Here is a 13,656-nt window from a genome sequence, read left to right as displayed (position 1 = left end):
TACTTGAAGAGAACTGTGAGGACATGCGTAAGGCCCACCTCCTTCACGGTCTCCTGCTTCGGTTTTAAAACCCCTTGACGTAAATGACTCCATTTTATTTCACCTTTCAAAAAAAAAAAAAGAGAGAGAGAGAAAGAAAGAAGAAAGAAAGAAAAAGAAGAAGAAAGAAAGAAAGAAAGAAAGAAAGAAAGAAAGAAAGAAAGAAAAAAAGAAAGAAAGAAAGAAAGAAAGAAAGAAAGAGAAGAAGAAAGAAAGAAGAAAGAAAGAAAGAAAGAAAGAAAGAAAGAAAGAAAGAAAGAAAGAAAGAAAGAAAGAAAGAAAAAAAGAAAACAAGGAAATGAGAAAACAAGAAAAGGAGGTATCTGGGAGCCCTGGTTGCTGGAGAAGCCCAGGAACCCCATCAGGCAGTAAGTCCAAATTGAGTCTGTCACCAATTTGCAGCTGCTGCCTGGAGCGATATTCAAGTGGGCGCGGGTGGGATGGAGTCTCGTGAACCCTGAAGGGTCTGCAGTTGTTTGGGGCCGGGGTTTAGCTGATAGGCCTACAAAATCTAGCTGCCCAAGGGCTACAAAAAGGGTGCTTAATGCACGTGCCCATGCTGCACACTTTAGCTTAGCCAGGGACCTGTAACAGGGCAAAGGTCAGGAGAAGCCTGGTCACAAGAGGCTTGGGAATAAGGCATCTACCTAATTCTAAGCCATAACCTACAAAAATGTGCATATTCCCCATGAGGGCAGTGCTGGAGAATTCTGGACTGCCTGGCCAGGAAAGGGCTGGGGTCCTGCCTGGGGTATCCTTTATATTAAATTTCCAATTCCGATGAATGTATCTATTGATGTCTAACTGCTAGGATAAGTTCTTGGGCATGCATTAAAAAGTTTATAGAAGTTGGGGTAAAATTTGTTTTGTGGGTAAATTTCTGATTACTGGAAATCTTCATTTCAAAATACAAGATACATCTCCTGTCTTCAATTTCCTTGGGCCAGGGCTGTTAGCAGCCAGCAATAATAAACTTTAAAAAAAAAAATTGCAATACTTTATTTCTTAGGGAAGTTTTATTTAGTTTTTTAAAGATTTTATTTATTTGAGAGAGAGAGAGAGCACACACCAGGGTGGGGTGGGGAGGGTAGAAGGAAAGGGAGAGGCACACTCCCCACTGAGTCGGGAGCCTGAGGCAGGGACCCTGAGATCATGACCTGAGCCCAAGGCAGACACTTAACCTACTGAGCCACCCAGGCACCCCTTAGGGAAGTTTTAATTGTATAGGTTAATCCAGAGCAATCCACACAATGAGCAGTGCCAGGCAGGGTCAGCAGAGAAGGCAGTCACAACCTATTGAAGCAGGAGAGCTAGGTTCTTGTCTAACGGAGTTGAAGAATGAATCTTGCGGGCAAAGGAGAATGAGTAAAGCAATAGAAGTTTATTAAGCAAGGATATAGAAAAAGCTTTCATGAGTGAAAGGGTCCTGACAGGGTTGCCACTGAGGGCTGTTAGGATTGGTCTTTTATAGAAAGCTAACCAGGGAACTTAAGTCTTTTTGTCTTCTCTACTTGGCAACACCTTTGTGCAAGTAGGACTAGTGATAACATCTTTAATGGCTTACTTCTTTTTAGGGTCTGGTTATTTTCTGTTGACCACTGGAGACTGTCATAAATAAGACTTCATCCGTGGACTCCTAGGGCAGGATGTTCCCTTATCTCCAGTTTCCTTACACCTCCATATTTTGGGGGATTTCTGTGAACCTGATCATGGAACCCCCTATCTATCTCTCAGTGCCTGGCCCCACCTGTCCCTTTCTCACCATGAGGTGGAGGACATTGCAGAGGGGACAGGAAATGAGCAGAGGAATAAGAAATGGCCATGAGGGCCTCCTGAAGATTATCCTTTGACTCCATTTCCCTTTCTCCACCCATGGAGAGAACATGAAGAAGGACATTATGGACTGAGAGGCCAGCATGGACAAGAGTAAGGATGTTGGCATGATTTACAGAGGCTGTCCACTGGCCCATTATCCAGCCTTAGAATAATTTCATGTCTTTCACTTTGCTTATCTTCCCTGCATCCCAGGATCTCCTGTCCTCATCTCCACTTGCTCCTCCCTGCCCCGTCTCTCTGCACATCCTACACCCCCCAGATCACTCCTCGTTGCCTGTGTCATCTTGCACTTCCCTATCACTCTCAATTTGCTCAGCATCTCCCCTGTTCAAGGATTCTTTTCCCCATTCTCGCCTCTAGTCATGCTCTTAGGAGTTAGACCCAAATCACCTGTTGCATCAAAATCGTCTTTGTTTCCATATCCTCTCTTCCGCTACCAATTGTTCTCACTTCTTTTGCAGGCAGTGTCAACCTTTTGCATAGTTTAGAACTTGACTGATTTAGGGAACTTCAGTGTTGTGTAGACCACATTCCCAGATATTGTTAAGCAACAGAAAAGTACTGCTACAGCAGAATGTTCTGGGTTTTATCATCATGTGGGCCCAAGAGAGCAGGGCATATATGCATTATACATGCTTGCAAATCATTCAAACAAGGTCAAAACACTGCCTATTTAGCAGAACAGCATTTCGGCTTCACCACTGATTAGCTATAAAAACAGAAAATTTCTATTCCCCTTAGAATTCACACACACACACACACACACACACACACACACACACACACTCCTTCAAAATTATCTGCCCCTTTCTGACTTCCTCTCAAAGTTACCGGAATGGAGAAATTCACTTATTCGCAAAGAGCAATTCAGATTATGGTTGGGAAGAGATTTTGATTCCACTCACTTTAGTAATGACTTATTCAGGTAGACTCTGGGCTTAGTTCTGAGCCAAGCACCAAATGTTGACAGTGTCAATGGTTCTTCCCCTCAGCTTACAACTTAATTTGTGAAACATGACAAAATCACTCACATGGAAAGTAGTCTTCAATTTTCATGTGGTTGTTATAGACAGCATACACTTTCAAATGTTTTAAGTTAAATAATTTATATTGTCTTTTGTATATAGAATCCACAGTGGGAACTTACTTGTGAATGAAAACTTCTGGAACTATTACCACATCATGTCAAAATAAAAGAAGCAAAAACAAAAACAAAAACAACCACTTCTCCACCTAAAACCATGTTGAAGTTTGGACTTGAGTTAACAACATACATTAGCTCATCTTTAGGGGGATGGAGAAAAAAATGGTATCATACTAGACAGCCACAGTTGCCTCCTATTCTTTCCTTGTCTTGTTAATTCAAGTCACTTTAAAGTCATATGTGTAGTCAACAAAGATTATGGCTCTTCCTGGTAACAGCTAACATTAATTTTTCACTCACTTTGTTCCAACAAAATACTTTAGTAACTTTACACTTATTGATTTATTTTTTTCTCACAATAACCCTACAAATCAGGAGTTATTGGTATCCCAATTTTATAAGGATAGAAATGAGGCAGAGAGAAATTAATTAACTTGCCTAAACTGATAATATGTGTCAGGGCTGGAAATAAAATCTAAGAAGGCTCATTTAAAAACTTATGCTCTTGGGGCACCTGGGTGGCTCAGTAGGTTGAGCGTCCAACTCTTGGTTTCGGCTCAGGTCACGCTTTCATGGGTCGTGGGATCAAGTCTTGTGTTGGACTCCATGCTCGGCATGGAGGAGCCTGCTTGAAGATTTTCTCTCTCTGCCCCTCTTCCCTTTCTCTCTCTTTCAAATAAATAAGTAAATCTAAAAGAAAAGAATTTAATTGAGGAAGAGACATCAGCAGGATGGCAGAATAGGAGGCTTTTTTTGTCCCTTCACAGAAACACTAAATTGACAACCATCCACATATAAAAACACCTTCACAAGAGTTATAGAATCCAGGTGAGAGATTATAGCAACCGGGGGAAGCATGGAAATAAGAAATGACACACTGATGGGAGTAAGAAGGATAGTCTCGCTTTGTACGCATCAGCCCTCCCCATGCCCAGGAAGTGTGTACTCAGAGAGACCCCCTCCACCCGGGAGTTTTTCCATGGAGGAAGGAGAGAGGAGAGCATCTGACTTTGTCAGGAACTCTGGTGTCAGGCTGACTTCATTCCAATGCAGCTCCCATGCATGCAGACTCCTGACCTACTTCCACGGACCCAGGCTCCAGCCTGCTGTCATGGACCCAGGTGCCAGGCTCACCCAAGTAGTAATAAGGAGGGTATTTATGGTCCATGGTGTGATCTGGCAAGAGATATGCAAAACATCACCCTGGGTACTCATAATCAACCACTTAAAAAAGCAAAAACCATACGAGACTCTTAGCAATAGGGAACAAACCGAGGGTTGCTGGAGGGGAGGTGGGTGGGGGGATGGGATAAATGGATGATGGGCATTAAGGAGGGCAGTTGTTGTAACGAGCACTGGGTGTTACATGCAAGTGATGAATCACTAAATTCTACTCCTGAAACTATACTACACTATATGTTAACTAACTAGAATTTAAATAAAATCTTGAAAGAAAAACAAAAGCAAGAAGCTGGGTGACTATGATACTTTCAAACATTTTTGGCAAACTAACAGATAATAAGGACACTGGCTGGTTGTTTCTACTGGACAAAGTTGGGAAAGAAAAGGATGAGCTCAGGGATTTGAACCCCCAGCTCCAGTGCTGCATAAATGATCTAAAAACTTTATGTATGCTGTGAAAGACACGCTTATATTCCCTGGCTACAGTGTTGGGATTGCTGAAAATCAAACCTAGAATCTCATCCTATGATCATTTGAATTACTACAGGAATTGAACTCCCAGTCTCATAGAGTATCTACTATTCAAGGGAGAGCATTGGCTGGGGAGGAATGGGGTCCTGAAAGTTGGAATGGGGACATGTGGGAAGATCCTGATGAAGCTGGGAATATTGAGCCTCTAAATTCTGATGGGTCTTTTTTGACACTGGATGAGATCTCCCCATTCCCAAATGGAGCAGCCTTTCACCCCCAGTGAGAATAGCCCCTCTATTCCCTTCTGAGAAGCTTAAACCTTCATTGCTGAGGAAACTGCATGGACTCCCTGTCTTGCTCAGCAAGACAATTCTGAATATCTTCAGGACCTCCCTTTTGCTCCCCTTTACTTCTAATCTTACAACAAGACTCAAGTCCCAGAAGACCCCAAAACGTGGATGTACAAAGTGTGATCCATGAGGAGGTGAGCTATACTTCAAAAGAACTACTCGAGTTTTCTTATTTATACAGACAGAAATCTGGGGAGCATGTGTGGGAATGAATACTAAGGATGTGGGATTTCACCATTAGGTGAAAGGAACATGACTTTGGGTCAGGCCAAATTTGTTAATATGAGCTCAGTAAGCAGAGATTCTGCACCTAAAATTGCAGTTTGGGGTGTTAGAAAGGGCTCTAACAATTTGGTTGGTTGTAACCATGCGGTGATGAGTATGCCAATTGCAGTTGCTGTACCAGATGTGGTTTCATTGCTTCAGCAAATTCAGTACATCCCCTGGTACCTGCAACTATTGATCTGGCAAATGCCTTTTTCTCCATCCCTGTCAATAAGACCAATCACAAGCAACCTTCTTTCAGCTGACGGAGCCAGTAATGCACTTTCATTGTTCTACCTCGGGGGCATATCAATTTACAAGGGCCACGTCATAATTTAGTCTGCAGAAATATCGATTAATTTCCTTTCCACATGGTCTATTACATTAATGACATTATGTGGACTGGACCTAATGAGCAAGAAGTAGCAATTACTCTAGATTTATTGGTAAGACATTTGTGTGTCAGAGAGTTTGACAAATTTCAGACAAAATTTGACAAAAATTCAGGGGCCTTCTTCCTCAGTGAAATTTCTAGGGGCCCACTGGTGAAGGGCATATTAAAATATCTCTTTTGAGATATGATTAATCACTGCATATGGCCTTTCCTACAATGAAAAAAGAGGCAGAAGGCTTAATGGGCCTCTTTGCATTTCGGAAGCAATGTATGCCTCATCTGGGTCTGTTACTCTGGCTTATTTATTTTTGGCTAAAAAATAAAGATTTGAGTGCTGTCTGTATTTTGTATTTAAAACCATGTACAAAGATGTCGGGCGCCTGGGTGGCTCAGTCATTAAGCGTCTGCCTTTGGCTCAGGTCATGATCCCAAGGTCCTGGGATTGAGCCCCACATCGGGCTCCCTGCTTGGCTGGAAACCTGCTTCTCCCTCTCCCACTCCCCCTGCTTGTGTTCCCTCTCTCACTGTCTCTCTGTCAAATAAATAAATAAAATAAAATCTTTAAAAATAAAAATAAATAAAACCATGTACAAAGATAAGTCCTTCAAGAGAAAATACGTAATAAAAAGTGCAAAGAATATGTTAAAACTCCGAGCCACACAATTTGAAAGGCCAAAAAAAGGAGAATGCAAAATAATTGAAACGAAAGAAAATGAAAGAAAACCCATAAAGTGTGATAATAAAGAAGAGATTCACAGATTGTTTGATCAATAACACCTTATAAAATTAGGTAAATGTACTGCAGACACAAATAGACATGGATTTGCTAATCTGGAAATCATTGATGCCATTTGAAAGGCCAGTTTCAGTCTAGTGATAAAGGCTGAATACAAAATTGGTATGCAAATGAGTAAAATAATATTGAGAAGTAGAGACAGCAATGAAGTGCTTTCCAGACTGACTCTAAGGCTTTACCTACCTTTCTTTCACCTGAAATATCCCTGAAACGAATCTTGTATTCCCATGTAGTGCACTTACATTATTACTGAGGTTTTTAGTCTATGTTAACCTTTATTCTTTCTACTAAGTATGGACATTTTGTAACCAATAACAATAAGCCAGGAGATACAAGATCATTTTACTGAGTTCAGATCTCAACCGAGTCTTACAACCTTCTAAACAAATACTTTCTTAACAGACTTTTTTTTTCCTTTCATAACCATCCTCACTTCTATTGAATAAATGGCATCATGGAATGGTATGTAGTTATTATGCTCCAGTTACTCCCATTCTGTAAATTCTATAGTAATGCAGTAAAGTGGCAAAAAGACAGAACACTGGATCGTAAGCCATATCTTGGCTTCATCATGTATTAAATACAATCAGGGGCATAAAACCTAAATTGTGAAACTCAGTTTCTTCCCTTTAACTATGAGAATGATTATGATAAACCATGCAAATCATAAGATTCATGTAAGACTTACAAGAAGAAAATATCTAAAACTTCATTTTTTTAATTCTTTTTTTTATTTTAATTTTTTTTTATTATATTATGTTAGTCACCATACAGTACATCCCTGGTTTCTGATGTAAAGTTCGATGATTCATTAGTTTTAATGTCACGCGCTAGACAAATGAAATCTTTTCATTAACGTCACTTGCTACTTCACCCTTTGATGTAATGCTTAAAAATCACAACATGCATAGAATTCTAGCAATTAAGGTGTAAAATTAGACATAGTTCCTGGTTTTGAATTATACATGAAGCTAAACTTTACATTCAAATCTAAATGAGAAAATTAAAATATTAAAGAGGCAACATCAAGCATTTCTTTTCAAAGAACACCATAGAAAATAATTAATCATGATTGATACACTGGGAGGATGTATGTTTAATGTTTAAAGATACAGAGGGTGGGAATCTTTGTCCGTTTAATTTACTATTGTACTACAGAATTTTTCGGATCTTATTTCTTACCTTTGCAGGTCCTCAGCAAAGTTCAGAAACTTGACTTCTTATGCTTCTATCCTTAGCTGCGATTTAAATTTCAGGTTGGCCTTGTAATCACCTTTCTCATCAGTAATTCTTCACATTTTGTCTTCTTCCACCTTTTTCTTTTATTCTATTCCTTTGGAAAATAGGAAGTCTAGTCTTGATTTAAGGACAAAAGCTAAAGTCTAAAATGAAAGCTAACCATGGGAAATATATGTTTCTACTTTTTCTGACATCAGTTTTGTTCTGTCACTTCACTAAAACTTAATATCATTAAAAAATTTTATTATCACCCAACTCCTTCGAAAAAATATTTTTTCTTATGCTGAAAAATTTTTCCAAGCTCCACTAAAGCAGTCATGGGTAGGATAGACTCCTTGGATTTTATATCTATGTGAAGTCCATGACTCTTAACATGGGACTAAAGAGTGTAAAGCAGAAGATGCTACTTAAGATATGTAAAGTGTATGACTTGCAATAGCTGTAAAGGGAGAAATGAAGATTATAGATATAGCTTTCAGGGGAAAACTGCAAAAGTTTTCTGTAAAATATATCCACGGTAAATATTTGACCTATTGAGAATGAGATGTTAAATAGAAAACTTAATATAAATATTTCTAATGTGTAAAAAAAAGAAAAAGAAAACCGTTCTTTCCAATCTCTTATATTTATACAAACTAACAAATACCCCAAAGAAAATTTATTTTGTTCACTTACTGTTTTTGAAAGCAATGCAAATTCATTTGCAAAAATTTGTTTATTTATTATCATATTCCCCTTTAATCTAGCCTTAAATACTCATTCTTCTCTCTGCTTATTCTAAATTGTATGTATACTGTAAGGGAATTTCCGCAGATGAATGAAGCTATTTGGTGTGAGAAAAAGATTGAGTCATCAAAAACGTCCTCTGTGCTAATTCCCCCAAATTTCACAATACCTTGAGTCAGTGTCCTTCTTCTGTCTTCAAAACCGTTCTTTGGGAAACAAGTATTTCTAAAGGACCCTACTAGATCTGTGTATGGCAAACATATAGCAAATATTTTGTGGACTGAACTTAAATGCATGTTCTATATTTCCCATTCTTTTTTTTTTAAAGATTTTATTTATTTTATTTATTTGACAGATAGAGACAGCCAGCGAGAGAGGGAACACAAGCAGGGGGAGGGGGAAAGGAAGAAGCAGGCTCATAGCAGAAGAGCCTGATGTGGGGCTCGATCCCATAACGCCGGGATCATGCCCTGAGCCGAAGGCAGACGCTTAACCGCTGTGCCACCCAGGTGCCCCTATATATTTCCCATTCTTAAGAACTCAAATAATAGCAACAAAATTGTATCTATGTATTGGTTTATAATCAACAAATAGCTTGCCTGAATTGGGATGGTTGGAAGGTAGATGTGCAAAATTGAAATATTTAAAAATCTTCTTTCTGTATTTAAAATTGAAAATGAAGTATAGTAAAGTTTTTTTTCTTTCTGTTGCTGTTGCAAGAGATCATCACTATGTATCTTTTCTCAAGCATTAATTAATAATGTGACTTAAGTTTATTCTGATTGGCCACATGATTTTGGTATGTTCCACTAATATTAAATCACCTTCACTAGGTTTGGAAGGATGATTAGGAATTAATCAGGCAAATATAAAGTATAGTATTAGAGTTGCAAGGAGCAGCATAGGCAAAGGCTTGGAGGTAAGATATCTGTTTGGTGGGCCTAGGAAATTAAGCATGTAGGAATTTATTTTACAAAGCAGTGTGGTACATAATAGCATTGGGGATTTGTTTCTTTCCTATATGATTGAAAGCTTTATATGCCAGATAAGCAGAATGCTCCGGGAGAGGAGACCAAAGGATGGAAGACAAAAAACTATTTTTTTAAGTTTATTTATTTTTTAGTAATCTCTACACCCAATGTGGGGCTAGAACTCAAAACCCTGAAATCAAGAGTCACATGTTCTTCGAATGAGCTAGCCTGGCACCCCAAAATCAAAACTATTTTACACTTAGAGTAGTATATAGGATGGAAAATAAGGAATAGCTGAAAAGATTAGAGAGGTGTGAGTTATCTCAAACTGATGGTTTACTATGCAAATAGCATAAAGACATTAAGAGTAAGAGGACCCTGTGTCCAGATTATGGACATTTATATAATTTAATACACTTGGGCATCGTTCTATGTGTATTGATATCATGGTACATAGCTAAACTCCTTATAAAACTTGCTAAAAATTAAGTTCTATCTAATGAAATACATTAATAAGGGATTTGAAATTTTCTGATTTTTAAGAGAAAGATTAATCTAATAAATGGGAGTTAGGATGGAGGAGGTATGCAAAACTGCATTATTAGTGGTGAGAGATGATTAGGACTTAGAAATAAACTAAAGCGGAGAATGTGATAAGATACACGAGAATAGAATAAAGTTCCTAAAGTAGGTATTACTTGGCATGCTAGAGGAGGGGGTAAAATCGAGGTAGGGAACAATGCTTCTCATAGTTTTACACAGAAAAAATAGAAGTTGGTGTAATCAACTTGTCTTTATTTAGTTTGGTGTCCCTTTGGATTAATCAGAGAAAACTGTTTAATTGCGTAGATAAAAGGTTGCTCTGGATGTTAGGATGTTGCAGAAAAATAAAAATCAGACCGGCGAGATACCAAGTGACACTTGGAGAAGCAGAACTCAGATTTCTTTTACACAGGTGGATCCAGATGAGCTCTTACTCGAAATTCTGGGCCCCCGGGGCAGCGGGGTGATAAAGGGTTTTATAAGGGAGTGCAGGGGGTCAGGTTCCAAGGGCTATGCTGACTGCTGGTAGGTGGGTTTAAACTGGGATGGGGGGGGGGGGGTTGCTTTAGGCGGGAAGCCTGTTTACAGAAGCAGAAATGGCTGGTTATCTCTTGCTCCCAGTGGGGTTTCTGGTTATCTCTAGTTAATGGTTAGTAACTTCCCATCTACCGGGGCCTTCCAGCCTGGCTTGCTCTTGGTAATTTCCTCTTCAAGGAGAGAGGACTGCTTGAGATAATGTGAGCTTCACCCACATTTAAATAAATGAGCATTTCAAAGAGGCATGAGTTATCTATAGTTATCTATAGTGTGAAATGCTCTAGGACTCAAAATTGCTTACCTGATTGGCAATTTTACTATTAATGGTGATCTTAAGTACGACTGAAGTTCCCTTACTGTTACATTTAAGAATTTTACAATTTTTAGTTAGCTTTTAATATCTTTCAGATTTTTATGACTAGAGTACCCAGTCATTACTAGAAACTGGAAGTGTCTTTAGAAACTTTCAGTTTTTTGAAGCACATTTTTCATGAATATTATTTTCAAGTGTGATTTTGTGGCTTATAATAAATATATATAATATATATTTTGGTCTTCCATCTACAGTTCTGGCTTACAGAAACTAAATTCTTTGGAATTTCTTAAGTGATAAATGCAATGGGAACATATTTTGGTAAAACATTTGGTCTTTTATCCTCACTTCCTGAAATCTAGTCACTTTAGAGCCGGAAAGGTGAAATGGGTGTCTTGTTATTCATAACAAGTCTCTTTCAACCAGGACTTGCAAGACAGAGTTTATGTTAATAAAGTGATTTTTGGAAATCCCCTGGGCCAGGGCTGGGTGGGGGTGCCGGTGGTTGCCAGGGGAACCAACCGGTGAAATGAAGGGTAGAACTTTCAGTCCCACCCCATGATTTCCGGGGAGGGTGACAGGCTCAAGGTTGAATCCATCAATGGCCCGTGATTTAATCAAGCATGCGTGTGGGGTGAAGTCCCTGTAAAAACTCAAAAGGGAGGAGTTTGAGAACTTCAGGATAGTAAATCAGAAAGTTTCCACCTGGGGCGCCTGGGTGGCCCAGCGGTTAAGCGTCTGCCTTTTGCTCGGGGCTTGATCCCAGCGTTCTGGGATCGAGCCCCACATCAGGCTCCTCCGCTATGAGTCTGCTTCTTCCTCTCCCACTCCCCCTGCTTGTGTTCCCTCTCTCGCTGGTTGTCTCTATCTCTGTCAAATAAATAAATAAAAAATCTTAAAAAAAAAAAAGTTTCCACCTGCCACTGTGCCTGGCCCTAACACCAAATGCCACAGGAATAGAAGATCATTTGTATGGGACCTCGCCATATGTACCTCTTCATCTGGCTGTTGACATGTATCCTTTAATATCCTAGTAATAAACCAGTATCTAGTAAGTAAACTGATTTCCTGAGTTCAGTGAACCACTCTAACAAGTTAATGGAACCCAAGAAGGGGATCCATGCAAACTTTGATTTACGGCAAGTCAATCAGAAGCATAGGTAAGAACCCTGGCTTGCAGTTAGCATCTGGAGTGGAGGCAATCTTGTGGGACTGAGCCCTTAACCTGTGGGATCTGACAATATCTCAGGGCACATAGTGTCAGAATTGAGTTGAATTATAGGACCTCCACGTGTGTCCACTTGCTTGGTGGTATGGGGGAAAGCCCACCACGTTATAATTGGTGAGCAAATTTGCAATAAATATGTTGTATTTTTTGTGTTTTTTGCTATACTGAAGGACACTTCAGTAGTCCTGAATATAATGTTTTGTTCTATCACAAGTCTTGTAGTAGAATCATTTCTATGAACATATTTCCTAATAAATTATCCCAGCAGGGCTAGAATGAAGCACATGTGGTAATAATATCTTAGTCTTTTACGATTTTGAAGGATTGCATTGCAAATGGCAGCAGAATCAGATTTTCATAGGAAAAAAAATGAAATGTGTGAAAACATCTTTCTATAATTTGACTTACTTGCAAGCCCTGGTTCCCCTAAAATACACAGAAAATTCAATCATGCCGATCTGCCAGATAAATCAAAATATGTCTGGGCTTTTCTCAGTATCTTACCTCTTATTGGCAAATATTCAGTAAATTCACAGTTGTCTCATTTTTTTGTTACAATCTATCTTGCCAGGGAGGTACAGTCAAACACTCTATTTTAATATCACTTAAAATAATTCTTGTCTGAGTGCTTACACTGCAAAACTGGTATATGTTTAAGGTTATTTACTTCAATTTGGTCCTGTTTTTTTCAGACTTGCTTTTTTAATTTTGACATATAAAAATATTTATATGTCTAAAATCAAAACTATAATGCAAATCTAGCTTTCATGATATTCTCTGTCCCTTTCCTTCATTTTTATTAGTTGTGGTTTATCCTATAATTATTTCTTTTAAAAAGATCTAAGAAAAGTACCCATATGTATGTATGTATGTCTGTACTTAAACTCCCTACACTTTCCTAAGTAGAAGGCGCCTATTATAAACATTGTTCTCCTTCTTGCTGTTTTCATTTAATAATATCTCTTGAAGATGACCTATAACTACATAGACAATGGGCTCTTTCTCATTGCTTTTAAGTGGCATATTACTTCATTATATGAATTTACAAGGTTTATTCAACTAGTCAGTTATCGATGTACATTTGAGTTACTGCTGCTTTTCTTATTGTAAAGAACCGATAATGCTGTTAGGAATGGCCTTATGCACATGGTCTTTTTCTTCCTTTTTTTCTTTCTTTCCTTCTTTCTTTCTTTCTTCTTCTTCTTTTTTTTTTTTTTTTTTGGTCTGTGTGTCACTCTACTTTGAGGATAATTTCCTAAAAGTAGAATTTCGGGGTCAAAGAGTAATGCATATGTCATTTTGCAAAATTCTCTTTGGGGATTTCATCATCTTTCAGTTCCTCCAGTTGTGTATGCATTCCCTGTTCCCCCACAGTCTCACCAGTGGAATATTTGTCACACTCAAAATATTTGTTATATGCATTTTTTTTAAAGATTTATTTTATTTATTTGATAGAGAGAGACACAGCCAGCGAGAAAGGGAACACAAGCAGGGGGAGTGGGAGAGGAAGAAGCAGGCTCCCAGCAGAGGAGCCTGATGTGGGGCTACATCCCAGAACGCTGGGATCACGCCCTGAACCGAAGGCAGACGCTTAACGACTGAGCCACCCAGGCGCCCCATATG

This window comes from Ursus americanus, chromosome 25, assembly GCF_024610735.1.
Source record: "Ursus americanus isolate L20-20 chromosome 25, mUrsAme1.1.p, whole genome shotgun sequence".
Classification (NCBI taxonomy): Eukaryota; Metazoa; Chordata; class Mammalia; order Carnivora; family Ursidae; genus Ursus; species Ursus americanus.
The sequence above is the reverse complement of the archived record's forward strand: the minus strand, read 5'-3'. Positions refer to the sequence as shown.